Source organism: Equus asinus, chromosome 23 (genome assembly GCF_041296235.1).
Source record: "Equus asinus isolate D_3611 breed Donkey chromosome 23, EquAss-T2T_v2, whole genome shotgun sequence".
Taxonomy (NCBI): Eukaryota; Metazoa; Chordata; class Mammalia; order Perissodactyla; family Equidae; genus Equus; species Equus asinus.
The window spans coordinates 37,124,516-37,140,602 of NC_091812.1; positions in this window are offsets into that span (position 1 = coordinate 37,124,516).

The following is a 16,087-nucleotide window of genomic DNA, read 5'->3' on the forward strand; positions in this document are numbered from 1 at the left end:
CAAGGGTTTTTGCCACTCTCACCATCAAGTTTGTCTCAGGTGTGACTGGACCTACACTTGTGTTGTAAAAATGAGTGATTGTTTTGTGCGTTCTTACACGACAGCCCAGTGGGTTGTATTTTATAACTTCATTTAATCCTTAATGCATCCCTAAATAAGGTATTATATTCCTTTTTGTTTTAGGAAGAAACAGAGGCTCAGAGAGGTTAAGTAATTCAGCCAAGTTGACACAATCAATAACTGGTGGGCTTCAAGCCCAGGTCTGTCTGATCCCCAAGGCTCTTGCTTACTAAAAGATTTTCTGTTGTTTATCTGCGATTCACATTTAACCAGGTGTCCTGTATTTTCATTTGCTGAATCCGGCAACCCTATACTATTGCTTTGGAGAGACAAATGTTCCTCATATGGATGGAAATGACCCGCAAGTCCTAAAACCCCACTCAAATAGCAGGACCCTCAGCCAAGGGGAGCTTCTCTCCCCTCTTGCCAAATAAAAGAGGGAAGAATTTGCAGTCAGGCTCCTGGCCAGAAACAATCATGAAGACAGAGTTATAACACGCAGGAGGTCTGGAGTGCTGCTTAGAGAACCAGCTGACCTGCTCAGTGCAGCAGCAGCCCCTTCCGGTCCACCTCCAGCCTTCTGACTCCTTCTAAGATCTCCAGGGGAGAGGTCTGTTGATGAAGTGCATCTGCTGGGGCTGTGAAGGCACAGGGAATAGAAGGGACCAGTGTCTATCACCCCTCTCTCTGCTGGAGGCCCAGAGAGAATGACCCAGATCTGCCCAGCAGTAGAGACTCCTGAGAGAGAGGTGTGGGGACTGGTGGGCGGAAGGATGGGGAGGTCTTGGTGAGGAAGATGAACTCTTCCAGGTCCCTGGTAGGGGATCTGGTAAATGGCGGTGGCCTCTTCCTCCCAATCTCACTGACCACATCTGCTCAGACACTGTGCTCTGCCTCCCAAGAGCATGAGAATGACAGACAGACGAAAGTTAAAACAAAAAGAACTAACGTTCCAGGAGCCCCTCTGTGGACCAGGCACAGAACCAACATAATTTCATTTAATCCTTCAAACGCCCTCTGAAGTAGGTTTCAAGGTAGTCACTTACAGAGCCTTAGCCACATGGAACTGGACGTGGTCTTTGGACCTGCATTTGAAACCAGGCTCTGCCATTTACTATGAGGTTGAACCATCAAACACAGCTGAATATTGGCAGTTTCGTATGGTATTACCCAATAGTTGTATAGTCACTTAATTTCTCTGAGCCTCAGTTTCTGCATTGTTAAAATGGAGATAATAATAGTGTCTTCCTCAGGGTTGTGGTAGTAATTAAACGACATAATGTATTATAAAACCTTAGCACACTGTTTGACTCATGTTAAGGACTAAATAAATGTGGGCTGCAATTATCGTCATCATTAGTAATTTGCTGGCTGCACAGGAAAACCAGACAAGCCCAGATATTCACTTGTCATCAAGGAGAGAATTCTGTGGGTGAAGACAGTTGTTGAATGCTGTTGCCGGCGCCCTAGCCCATCCAGGGCCATGCATGAGGATCTAGACCCGTCTGTCCAATAGAACTCTCTATAATGATGGAAACATTATGCACTAACACAATATAGCTATGTGTGACTACTGAGCACCTGAAATGCGAGTAGTGTGATTCAGGAACTAAATTTTTTTATTTTATTTAATTTTAATTTCATTTAAAATTTAAATGGTCACATGTGGCTTCAGGCTGCCATACTGGGCAATGCAGTTGTAAGCCTTTCTTCTGTCCTTACGGAGGCATCTGCTCCAAGATTAGGAAGGGTATTTGGCTTTTTGTGGGGAAGTGGCTCTGAGAAAAGAAGAAGAAAACCTGACAGTGTCATGTCCCTGTCTCTCCCCATGCCCCCCGTGTGTCGTCTGTGTGTCTGTCCCTGTCCCGTGTCGTGTCCATTCCCCACCCTCCCACCCCCCTCTCCCCTGGTTCTGGCCTGGAAGCTGGGATGGATTTCCAGGATAACACAGACAGCCTTGGAAGCAGAGGTTGTCAATTCGACTGGTGGGATAGAATGGTCTCCTTTCTTAAAGAAGATAAAATCTTCCAAAGCCAGCACAACAACAACAAAGGGCTCTAAAAGGACCATCTCCATCATTTAAGTGGGTCCCAACTTTTACCCTGAGGGACTTTGGGGCTCCCTCACTTGTGCCAGTTCAAGGCCATATACCATCTACATAAACTTCTAACCCAAAATGGACCAAAACACTTCCCTTATTTTACCTCCATTTCAAGGATGTAAGCGACAGGTTCACAAGAAACCTTTCTTAAAATAGAGGGAAAACATTAGGTTATCACCTAAAACAAAACACCACATGTTCCCAAAGATTCTAAGTCCAGGAAAATAGGTTTAAGTTTTGCTGAGCTTCAAATTCCCTTCTCCCACGCTGATGCCCTGGCCCCCAAAAACAAGATGAATGTGCTTCTCTCACCACAGTGCTCCCCCTTCCCTCCTCATTCACCTGTGATGTGGCCTCTTTAAACTCATGTGAATTCTATGTGTATTCTGTATCCAGTATCTATTCCTCTGGCAGGGTATCAGCGGGTGAGAGGAGAGAACATCCCTGTGTCTACTCCCACCCTCTCCCTGTGTGACAGTAGTCTGGGGAGCACAGCGGCTGAGTTCCTACAGCCATGGCTCCGTTTGACCATAGCACACACAGGTCCTGGTAACACCTTTCCCTCCTGTGTCCCTTTTAGCCTGTGAATGGTAATGGCCTCGCTGTTGCTAGTCGCTGCAGATCACGCCATCCCTTGTTGTTCCCTTGATCCTGACCACACCTCTGTAATCTTTATTAAAATCTCTTTGAATAAACCCTTTGAGTGTGCTATTTCCCATTGAGATCCTGATTAGTATATCATGTCTACCTTAAGACAAATGTATTGCTTGTATTCCTCAAATCACCACCAAAAGTATGAGGCATGTTTATCTGAAGATGCATGCCTCCCCAACATATCACCCAGACTGAGAAACCCAGCCTTTGGATTTGTAGACCAAGAGGCATATCCAGCTCACAGATGTGTGCTTGGTAGGGCAGTAATGACTGGCACCCTTAAGTGCCAATAAATGATTCATCTTTCCTGTCAAAGGCCTCCAGCTCTGCTCTCCTTCGGAGCAGTTTTCAATGACTCAGTCTGTTGGGTTCCCTTCCCCAGCCCAATCCCACACATACTAATGGATTTTCATGACGACATGGTGGAACAATATGCATAAAATAAGTTGGAATACATGCACCTAGGAACTGAAGTTTTGGTGCCCTCTGAGGACATCAAGAAATCATCTTGGCCAGGCTCCTACCTTCACTCAGGTAAGGTTTTATTAACCTTGTTTTATAAGTGATATAACTGAAACCCAGAGAGGTTAAAAAAAAAATGCCCAGAGATGGCAAACATCTGTTTCCCAGGCTGCCACCGCTTTCCTCTGCCCAGAGCAGACGTTCTTAATCAGTCACATGACTCTTTCCCATCTGAGAGCCTTCTCATCACAGTTCTCCAGCAACCAAGGCACATCTGTCAGAGTTGATGCGCAAGACCTGTTTGCCATCCTGGCATGTGCTCAGACTTTAAAAATTAGGAAGTGGGACTAGAAATCAGTCTCGGTAGCCTCTTAATGCACTGTTCTTTTTGACAGATATCCATGTAAATCCAGAAAACCTGTGCACCCTATACTCATGCTATCCTTGATACTATTAAGCCCTTGAAAGTGAACCTCCCTGAGCCTCAGTTTCCACATTATAACATGGAGGTTATTAAGACCTCCTTGGGAGGACTAACTGGCATACACATGCAAAGTACCTGGCACAATACCTATTAGATAATAGATGCTCAGTTCATGGTAGCTCTTAATAGTCATTCTTTATAAACAGAATGTCAGTGACATCCACCAGCCAGAGCATGCCCTTCTGTGGTGATGATTAGGGTCCATGGTCCTTGGGCTATTAACAAATATTTTAGTTCTCCTGGAACATGCGCATGGTAGATTGCATTTTTCCACCACGTTGAAGCTAATATGTGGCCAAGTGACTGGCTTTTGCCAAACGAATGTGAGCAAGAGACATGAATTACTTTTGGGCAGGAGTATTTAGTTGCTGTTTCTCTATACGAGTCCCCCTTTTTTCTGTCTTGGTAATTGTGGAAACAGACATCAAGATGGAACATCCATCCACCATGGGCTCTGAGTGACAGTGATAAGCAGAACCGTAGGCTGACCCTCATTGGACACCTCATTTCTCATATAAGTGAGAAATACACCTTTGTTGGGTAAAGCCACCAAGATTTTGGAGTCGTTTCTTTCTGCAACTATAACGTAATCCATCTTGATGGAATACTTTTTGTATCAAGGTTCCAGGGAAGCTGAAACTTCACCTCACAACAGAGAAGTGACTGAAATATTCATGTGTCTCAAATGTTCATGTCCCCCAAAGTCATTTTCTTACTCTCTTACACAGTGCTGGATAATAATGCTACTCAAAATGTATCAAATGCTCATTATGTGCCAAACATTGTTCTGGGCAGTTTATGTGAGCTAGTGTGCACGTTTAGCACAATGTCTGGTATTTAGTAAATATCCAGATTCACACTAATAATCATCATCATTGTCGTCATCATTATTATGCATCATCTCCAGTCCCTATGACAACCCAATGAGGTAGGGACTCTTATCATCTCTGTTTGACAGAAGAGGAAACTAAGGCACAAAAGAGTAAGTAAAATGACAAGATTACAGAGGTAGAAATTAATGCAACTAAGATTTGAATTCAAGCATGACTGAAAGCAAAGTCCTTGTTCTTGACACACTGCTCCATCTGCTGTCGATGAAGACTGCCAAATTTTGTGCGGCGCACCTTCCTGACACCTCTGCTTCTCACTGGTGGAGCAGGTGCCCCAACATCAGAACTGTCACCCTGTTTCTACCACTTCCAACTACTGTAGGCTAATTCATTGAGGAGGAAGAGAAACTGGGCTGCCCTAGGCCGACTCATCCATGGAAATTAGCACTTGGCATTCAGAAAGAGGATCATGTCTTTCTACCAGCTTCACAATTTGCTATTAAGAGCCGTTTCTCCCTCCCTCCTTTTTCGAATTTCTTCAACATCTCTAGGCTGTCATTTATTTCTACTTCAGAAGTAGCATGGGGCAAGGGGCCAGCGATAAGTTCACCCTGCCCTGCCCATCCTCCTAGAGCTGCAGAGACCAAACAGGGAGGGAGAGAGAACCCAAGCATAGACAGACCCACCAACCGACCTCCACTCACCACGTCTTCCTCCAGGCCATTTATTTCATTAAGTTGCAGGATGCTCAAGGGAACCTCGGGAAAGGGGACAATTTCATTTTTCCCACACCTTGGAAATTAAAATTCTTTCCAAAAAATAATTTGCTTTGTTCTTTGAGAAAGCTAAGGAGAGGAGAAAGGAGGTCAAGGAGTGAGAGGTAAGAAACTGAGAGGCAGAGAGGGAGGGAGGGAGAGAAGAAAAATAGATATGTAGAATAGAGAAAGGGAGATTAAGATGGGAAGGATGGGAAGAGAAAGGAGAGAAGGAACAGAGTGGAGAAGCAATGACACTGGTCCATGCCTTCATGAGATGGGCAAGCCCTCTGAATGTTCATCTTTTTTCAAAATTTTAATTGGTACTATATTGCCAATCACCCACATCTAGGGTATTCCGTGGAGTCCTCTTCTCCACACTCCTACCCACACCCTCAGAAAAAGCACTAGCCCCGTGGCTCCCACAGTCTAGTTCCTAACTGGTTCATCTTGAAAGGACACAGAGTAGTGAGAGGAGGAACTTTCTTGTCCAACTGCCCTGGGTTCAAAATGGAGCCCTAGCACATTTTTGTCATTCAACAAATATTTATTGATAACCATATATGTGCCAAGCACTGTTCTAGGCACTGGGTTACAGTAAACAAAATTCCCTGCCCTCATGAAGCTTCCATCCCAGAGGGATAAATAAAAAGGAAAATATATAGTATCTTAGTGATAGGCACAGTGGAGAAAAATAAACCATACAAGGATAAGGAGACACTATTTTGAGGGAAGGGGCATTTTAAAATGATCCTGTGAAGGATGATGGTGGAGCAGAGCCTGGAAGGAGCTGGGGAGCAAACCCTGCAAGTATCTGAGGGCAGAGCAAACCCCGAGTGCAAATGTCCTGGGTGAGAGCACACTTAGTGAGGGCATCGGGAACAGTGAAAAGTAGAAGGATCAATGGAGTGTAGGTCCTGGTGCAGTAGGAGGACTTTTGAAGTTCAGACACCAGAGTGAACAGGAAAAATAGAAGGTGATGAAGAAAACGTGGGACATTTGAAATTGACTTTAGGGAATGGCTGCAGTTCCCTTAATGACACGTTCTGGAGTAAGAACATGGAAGTGAGTGTCTGAAATAGGGTAGAAGATAAAGCCATTAAAAGAGAGGAGGTGAAGGAACTGAGAAACCAGGGTGTAGGAAATGTCATCTACACAATGTTAATGTCTCCATGAATTAGAGAGGCGCGGTGTTGGAGAGCCAGGTCCTACTCTTCCAGGAATTACAGGGAGAGCTTGGGGATCTGTAGATGATTGTGACAAAAAGGGGGAGGGGTCTGATGACTTGTAATTGAAATTTGGTTTGGAGCAATTAGGGAGAAGGGAGGCAGAATGATGGGGAAGCAGCAATAAGGAACGAGGGGGGCACCTATCTTCCCCAGGCCCAGTAGGTAGGGCTGTCGGATGGAAAACCACCACCACTTTAGAGGACCAGAAGGGAATAAGGTCTTCAAGGGAGAGTCAGGTATCAGTGAGGGTCATCATCATTTCACTGGTATTTAGTGTGCTGATGGACTGAGGATGCTAAGTGTCCTGCAAAGCATAGATTAGTCCCACAAAATGAAGACTTGTCCCATCCAATAGTGACCCCACGGCAAGACATGCTTATAGTTAGGGAGTGAGAGCATTCAACATTCCCAGGAAAGGTTAAGAGTGTAGGGGGAATTGGTGGTGATTGACCCCAGTTCCCAGGACCACAGTGGAAAGGTTGTAGCATTTGGAAAGGCAGGAATTGGTGCCAGCAAAGGGGGTGTCAGAATGAAAGTCTGGGGGCTGAGCGATGGCCTGAGAGTCCTAGGCTTTGTATGGTGACTGTCATAAACATGAATGAAGGGGCAGTGAAATGGTCCTGCTGGCCTCAGGGCAGGTGGTGGTGGTGAAGCTGTGAATGTGGAAGATGGGAGGGACATGTAGTCCTGTGTCCATCTTGCGTTCTACTGGTGGAAGCATGGAGTTGGGGCAAGAGTGGATTTAATAAGGAGCAGCCGGAGCTTGGAACTCCCACTTTGCCCTGGAGACTGGAGGATGGAAGGCTTATGAGGGCATTCCAAAGTCCTCTTGATTCCTACCATGTCTAAACTCAGTATCCTTGGGCAAGTTACTTAACCTTGCTGAGCCAGTTTTGTAATCCCTCAAGTGGTTCCAAAATACCTATCTCAGAGAGTTGTTGCAAGGCTTAAAATTAGACAATGTCCAGAAAGCACCTTTTAGATACAGTCCAGCCTGCGATAGGTGCTCATCGCTATCAGGCCCACAGCCTGTGGCTCAGGTTACACATACCTGAGTTCAAATCCTGGCTCTGCCTCTCACTAATTGTATGACCTGGGGCTAGTGATTTAACCTCTCTGAGCCTCAGTCTTCTGTAAATAAGATTGAGAGAATAATCCCAGAATTGCAGGGCTCCTGTAAGGAACAAACAGAAGAAGAACGTAAAGAATTAATGGAAGGATGATGTAATGAGCTGTTAAGTTTTGCCTTCTTCTCCTTGCTGGAAGAGACTCCAAAGCATAAAAAGTAATTTTAATTTTCTCCTCCCTACCACTAACGATTTCTAAAGTGACTCAGCAGGCCTCTGTGTTCTGGGCTCCCTTGTCCCAGGGAGAATTAGGAACTTCTTTAAGAAGTTTTCAGGGCTACTACTCAGGTCTTTGTTTGGGAGGCCAGAGCACATTAAGGGGTAAGGTGGGATCATGCTGAACTGGAGGGCAGTGGAGACTACAGAGTTTGGAGTTGACCTTGGGCTCTGAGTAGCCCAAACCCAGGAGAAGAGAGGTGAATTCCCTGAGATGGGACAGAGGAGCCTGGGTTCTGCAAGGAAGTGGCAGAGGCTTAGATGGCATCCTAAGGCCATCTCAGGGAGACACAGGGCTGGGAGAGTGCATTCTGAGTCTTCACTTCTCTCTCCAGCCCCACTACATTGGTGGCTGTTTCGGCAGCCTGGAAGTCAAGTGCACCATGTTGTGTATAAAGCAAGCATTTTGCTTTTTTCCATCTTGTACTTGGCTCAGAGTGTAGCAATCCACCTGCTTGAGACAGTCAGCTAGCTATGGAGCCAAGGTGTCCACAGAGGTCGCTTCACCCTGTCACTCAGGTGGTGGCAGCGGCATGCAGTGCAGCCAGACATTGTGGGTGGTTAGGATGAAGTCACCTTGCACCTGGTGTGTCCTGCTTCGGTTGACCCTCAACCCAGCCTCAAATTTCACTCACGCTTTCCGCTCATTCCTTGGTGATTTAAGGCCAATCATTCAGGTAAAACTCACTGAGGGTTAGTTTGTTTCCCTGTAAAATGGGAATAATTCCTATGGCATAGGATTACTGTGACTCACATGGCTAATATAAACCCTTGAAATGGGTGTGGCAATTAGTAGATGCTAAAAGAATGCCAGAGGTGGTAGGGGTGGTGGAACTAGCGGTACTGGTGGGAATAGGAAGACTACTAAGACAATAGAGAAAGTGCTGGCTGGCCCGGATTTAATCAGCCCCAGATTTAAACAGTCCCAACAGTGCTGACAACAGTGTTCTGCTCCCAGCTTTGCCACAGACTGCCCTGGTAAAGTCGGGTTAACTCCCCAACTCTCTGCCTTTGTTTCTGTATCTGTCAAATGGGGATAGTTCTAACCACTTCAGAAAAAAAAACCCTTGCAGCTGGAAAGGTCTTTAGAAACATCTGGTCGACCCTTTCTCCTCTGCCCCTCATTTTACAGGAGAAAAACTGACGCTAAGAATGTAAAGCAGCTTACCTAATTCACGCAATGAACACCACTTCCACATCTGCAGAATCTACTTGGTTTATTTTTATTTTGTTTTGGTTTGTTTACCGGTACAGGTTGGGAGGATGGGGTGGGAGGGACGAGGGATCTGGAAATGTGACATTCTCTTCCCTTGAGAGGCTTTTGGTTTACTGAGAAAACAAGATAAACCATGAAAAAAGAATTTAAAAAAATTAGATAATGTATGAGAAGTCTCCTAAAAAATGCAAAATATTTGATAGACAAATTGTGATAGCAGGCCTGCCAGCCGGCCCCCACTGACCCGGCTCCTTGGTACTCACACCCTTGGGTAGTCCCCTCCCACACTATAGCAAAGCTGATCTTCGTGATCCAGCCTACAACAGCAGTGATGGTATGTCACGTCTGAGGTTAAGTAATCAAAGACTGCCACTTCTGCCCTGGGCTTTCTCTCAAATCACATGCTCTAGAGGAAGCTGGCTGCCGTGATGACATTCAGGAAGCCAATGGAGAGGCCCACATGGTGAGGCATCCAGCCTACAGCCAGAGAGAAACTGAGTCCTACTAACAACTCACCCCTGAAGTGAGCTTGGAAGCAGAGCCATGAGCCCTAGATGACTGCAGGCCCCGGTGACAGCGTGAGGGCTACCTCACGAGGGCTATGTAAGCCAGAATCACCTGGTTGAATCTTGCCAGGATTCCTGCCCCACGGAAACTATACTACATACATGTTGTTTCAAGCGGCTAAATTTTGGGTAATTGTATGCAATAACAGATTGCGAATACATAAATGCAGACCATCATCGTTCTTCATCAGGTACCTGCTGGGTGCCAGCCCCATGCTCCCCAAAGAAGAATAGGTAGCAAAGACTCAAGACAGAAACTCCAGTTAGGAATTATGATAACATTGGGCTGAGGCTGCCCTTGGATTGGTCCGTTGGGAGAAGGTGGGATACACTGAGGACACGACGGAGAACCCTCAAGAGAGCTTATCAAAGTAAAGCCATGATTTCTTCCCAAAGGTGAGATCACAAGTCTCTTGGGTGTGCCTGTGTGGATGTAAGAGAAAAAACCATCCAGAAGCGTGCCAGGGTGGGGCAGGGCTCTAAGCCGTGGCCGCCTCCCACACACACCTTAGAAGGAGGCAAATTTGAAAAGGTCCCCCACAGCAGAGGGGAATAAAACGCCTTCTCTGGAGTAGGATCTTTAGCTGCTCCCGTGGAAAATCTGGCTGCTTCTGCGAACGAGGTTTGAGTCCTGCCTACATCCTGTAGAGTGTACCAGCCAGCCAGTCACTTGCCCATCCACAAAATGGAAATAAAATCTAGTCTACTCTGTCAAAAGGTTGTGGTAAAGGTCAGATAAGAAAATGCTTTGCAAAATATAAAACAATAGGTACAATGAAAATCAAGTGAGATCTTGTATGTAAAATCCCCAGGGCCTGGCTCGCAGCATAGGGTTAACAAATGGTAGGATTTTTTCCTACTGATAGTCTTACCTCCGGTAAAAGGAGAAAGAAGCAAGTAAAATAATGGCAGCAGATGTTTCCTGACTTCTGGCCTGTGCCCAGTGGTCACTTTCCTCCCAGGAAGCCCCATCAATGCCCTGAAACCCCCCCACCCCTATCCGTCCTCCAGCGCAGGACTCACCGGGTGGGAACTGGCGGTCTCTCTGCAGCTTGTGAGAACAAGCAGGATTCGGATCACAAAGCAGGGGCAACAGGTCGGCAGGGTTTGACAACTTCCCCTCAGTAGGATCTGAGGAGGCTGAAACCGCCTGAAGGCGTGGGATGGAGGGATAAGGAACAGGAAGACGCAAAGGGCAGGAAAAGAAACACAAAGCTTCCTTTTATCCCTCTGTCTAGGGCCTGGGGACTGATTTCAGTCTCCAACTCTAGGATTAACGGGGCAAGACAATACACCCCTGGCCCCAGGTGCAGGTGCGCTTCTCTTGTGAGAACTGGAATTCAGGTCAGTTACAGGTTGAATGGTGTGCGCCCCAGAGATGTTGAAATCCTTACCCCCAGGGTCTGTGAATGTGAAAGAGGGTCATTACAGATGATCAAGTTAAGATGAGGTCATTAGGGTGGGCCCTAATCCAATAGGAACAGGGGGAATCTGGACACAGAGACAGACACACACAGAGGAAATGCCTTGTGGAGATGATGGCAGAGATCCGAGTGATGCTTCTACAAGCCAAGGAATGCCAACAATTGCCAGTAATCCACCAGAAGCTAGAGAAGAGGCCTCGGACAGAACCTTCCCTCACAGCCCTCAGAAGAAATCAACCCTCTGAGACCTTGATCTTGGACTTCTAGCCTCCAGAACTGGGAGACAATAAATTTCTGTTGTTTAAGCCACACAGCCTGTGGGGCTTTGTTAGAATAGCTCTAGAAAACTAATGCCAGGTCATTGGGTGTCACCAGCACAAAACCACGGGGTCAGACAGACCCGATTTAAACCTCGGCACTTACCAGCAAAATGACCTTGGGCCACTTACTGGCCTTCCTAGGCCTCAGGTTCTTTATCTGTAAAATGGGAAATTCCATATGCCTTGTAGATAGTTGCTGAGCATTACACACAGTAACAAATGCAAAGCATCCAGTTACAATGCCTGGCTCCCGGGAGCCACTCAACACTTGGCAGTGGGGTTTTCATCAGCAGAGATGACAGCACAGCTCCAGTTCTTTCACCTCTCTCAACCACTGCACCCCTTACAAGGCAAACAGGAAGACCAGCTTCCCGCCGGTCCCTGAGGATACCCAATGCCATGATGTCAAAAAGCCTTAAGACCTGAGTGTATTAGATTTTCATTGCTACATAGCAAATTGCGACAAACTTAGCAGCTTAAAACAATAGCCATTTACCATCTCACAGTTCTGTAGATCAGAAGCCCAGAGGCATTTGGCTGGGTTTTCTGCTTAGGGTCTCACAGGCTGAAATCAAGGTGTTGGCCCGGTTGGGCTCTTACCTGGAGGTTCTGTGATCAGCTGCCTCCTAGCTCCTTCAGGTTATCGGCCAAATGCAGAGCCCTGCCGTCATAGGACTAAAGTTCCTGTCTTCTTCCTGGCTGTTGGCCAGGGATCACTCTCAGCTCCTCAAGGCCTGTGAGCCATTCTTACTGACAGTACTTCTGATATGAAATGTGTGGGCTTTCTACTCCAAGCAATTCTCTGTGGACACCAACCAGGTATCCTACAATTCAACTCAATTCTAAACTAACTATCCAGAGTTGGCACAGACTCCACAGGTTAAGGGCTCAGTCCCACCAATGCCTCCACTTCAGATGCCAGTTGCAAGTCCAGGACGCCCATGCTTCCCACTGACTAGAAGGTCATGGGGTTCCCACAATCCCCTCCTCAGGTTCAATAATTTGCTAAAATAGCTCACAGAACTCAGGGAAACACTTATGTTTACCAGTTTATTATAAAGGATATTAGAAAGAATATAAATGAACAGCCAGATGAAGAGATCCATAGGACGAAGTCTTATGCAGGAGCTTCTGTCCTCAAGGAGTTGGGGTGCACCACCCTGCCAGCACGTGGATGTGTTCACCAACCCAGAAGCTCTCTGAACCCCATCATTTTGGGGTTTTATGGAGGTTGCATTACATAGGCATAGTTCATCAAATTATCAGCCATTGGTGATTAACCCAATCTCTAGACCCTCTCCCATCCCTGGAGGTTGGGAGAGGGGGCTGGAGCCTAAAGGTCCAACCCTCTGATCACCTAGTTGGTTCCTCTGGTTACCAGCCCTCATCCTGATGCATCTAGGAACACACTAAGAGCCTGCTCATTAGCATAAACTCAAGTACGGTTGAAAGGAACTTACTAGAATTAACAAAAGACACTTTTCTCACCTCTATCCCTCAGGAAATTACAAGGGTTTAGCTCTGTGCCAGGAACCAGGGGTGAAGACCAAATATGTCTTTCTCATTATATCACAGTATTACAGGGCCCCTCACAGATACTTGCGCACAGCCTCCTCCATTTCAGCAATAGAGGACTGTCCTCCCATCAAATCCCACTCAAGCTTTGAATTTTTCTGACTTCTTCTGCCACTAGCTGGAGAAAACTCTCTGGTTTTCAAGGGCTCATGGGATTAGATTAAGCCCACCTAGATAATGTTCCTCATGTCAGTAACATAATCACAGAAGTAACACCAGGGGTCCAAGGTCATAGGTGCCATCTTCAAATTCTGCCTACCACACTAGGTTCTATTCTCGACTCTGCCATTAAGAGGATGAATAACTTTGGACAATCCCTTTTGGACCACAAATTTCCTTTAACTCTAATATTCTACATCTCTCCCCATGATCAAATCACATTTTCTTAATTTATATAGGATATGTGTCCTGCTTGAGGGTTACAAAGAAGCTTAAAAGAAATTCTGCTCTGAAAGAAGTTTTCCAACCTAACTGCAGCATTGTGCATCCTTTACTGCAAATTAGAATCATCTGGGATCTTTAAAAATACTAATGCTGGGGTCCCATCCTCAGAGATTCCAATTCCCAGGAACGCAAGAAAAAGACCGAAGGGATCAAGGAGAATATGCCCCTCCCTGTTGTGGGAGCATAAATTGAGAGAGATGAGAGCCTTCTGTTTGCTTTTAAAGTCTTTCAAGGATGGAATGGATAGGGCTGAGGCCGAGTGTGCATTTCAGCACAAGACATCTCTACAAGTCACATAATTTCAGTTTTGTGTGTTTGCTTCTCATGGTGTCCCTAGGTGTGAACTGAAGATATGAATTAGTAGACACATTTCTGCAGGGGCCAAAACACTGTGCTCCAGACACACCGCTCTCTGGAGTACAACTGTCTAGCTCCAAAGCTCAAGTTTGGGGTGTCTTCAAGAAAAATGAATGAAGTGCATATTTTTGTTTAAGTATCCCCATGTATGTATATTGTGTGTGTGTGTGTGTGTGTGTGTGTGTTTGTGTAGAGAGAGAGAGAGAGATTACAGATACCAATAAAATTTCTCTCATTTGATAACAATCTGACCGTGAACAGTTGATAACTAGATTTTCTGCCAAGGTCTTGGTGTACAGAATCTTGCCTTACAGATTTTACATCCATACAATTTAAATGTCAGGAAAAATTTTGTAATGGGCAAAAAGATTATTAAATGTCCTTTCAAAAGAATGCTTGGTATTTAGGGGAACTTTCCAGGGTTATCTGATTCGGAAGACGTCTGTACCTTTCATTGTCTTTGACTATTTTGCAGTTCTGTAGAGGTTGAAGCTACCTTCTGGAGGTCTAAGAGGATGCAAATAATTCTTGTTAATAGAAATGCAAAAATTTTTGGAAGAAGATGCAATGGATTATTACTCTGGATATTGACCAGTTTTGTATCTTTTAGCAAATTTTTATAACATTTCTGTTATAAAACCTTTCTATGAAGGAAAAAAACATGGCCTCCATTCCTTTCTTTGAAGGGAAAAACTTAATTTATGTATTTATTTATTTTAATTCAAAAAAGGGCCAGGGGCTGGGGGTACAGCATCAGGTAAACAACGGAGTCATAGTCATTGAGGAAGCGAGGTGACCGTTACCCCAGAATTTGTGAGAACAAGTGTCCTTGACAGGTAGCCTTTTCCAGGAACACAGCGTCAGACGAAGTTCAGCACTGTCACTATTACACAGCAGAGGGGCCGGCCCCGTGCGAGTGGTTAAGTTCCCGCCCTCTGCCTTGGCAGCCCAGGGTTTCCTGAGTTCGAATCCTGGGCGTGGACATGGCATCACTCATCGAGTCATGCTGAGGCGGTGTCCCACATGCCGCAACTAGAAGGACTCACAACTAAATATACACAACTATGTACCGGGGGGCTTTGGGAGAAAAAGGAAAAATAAAATTAAAAAAAAAAAAATTCCACAGGAGAATGAGGGAATAAAGGAAATGTCTATCTCTTGTGTTGAAATTACAATAAACCCAGACTTTTGACCTAACATAGCTGGAGCACTCTCCATCATGATAGAAACTAATTTTTATTTGGGAGAAGTTCTTCTTTGAAAGATATAAAAGATTTGAAAATATCTATGCCATGAATTTAAATTTTTGAGTCATGAATTGACAACATTTTTCGGTAAATTTGGAAATCGTCTTAAATAAAATGTACCCAAAGTATTAATTGAGCAGTGTTGTTTACACCACATGACTCATCTACAGAAAGCATTTGGAGGTTTTCACATTTTCAATTAATTGATCTTTGATATCATTAGAAAGGTCTTGTAGTCTATGACCAGTTCTTTGTTTGCCTAATTCAAGATCTTTTATCTTTTGTAAAATGTGTTTAGGCTTCTCTTCATAATTTTCTAACAAAGTTTTTGTAACTGAAAGCACATTTTTTACCATCTCTCCACCTAAAAATAGTTGTGTGTGTGTGCGCAAGAATTCAACATTACAAGCTTAAATTCTGTTAAAAATCATTTAAATGTTTTTCTGTTGAACATTTAATTCTGATTTCAGGTGACTAATTCTGTCCATTCCTCTTGACTGTTGAAAGGAAATTTCACTATTATTTGCTTAAAATTTCTCAATTTTTACACAACACCTTTTTCATTTTGTTCTGCAGTAGCAAATTGCAGTTGCCATTCATTGTGAAATTTGCAACATACCTTCCTAGTCTTTTTTTTTTTTTTAGCTATTCTGATCATATGCTATAGAATGAATGTTTGTATCCCCTCAAAATTCGTATGTTGAAACCTAATCCTCGATATGATGGTATTTAGAGGTGGGCCTTTGGGAGGGGATTAGGGCATAAGAGTAGAGCCCTCATGACTGAGATTAGTGCCCTTACAAAAGAAGACCCCAGGGGCTGGCCTGGTGGCGTAATGATTAAGTTTGCCTGCTCTGGTTCGGAGGCCTGGAGTTCATGGGCCCAGATCCCACATGCGAACCTACACACCACTCTTCCAGCCACGCTGTGGCAGCGTCCCACATACAAAATAGAGGAAGATTGGCACAGATGTTAGCTAAGGGACAATCTTCCTCAAGCCACAAAAAGAGGAGGATTGGC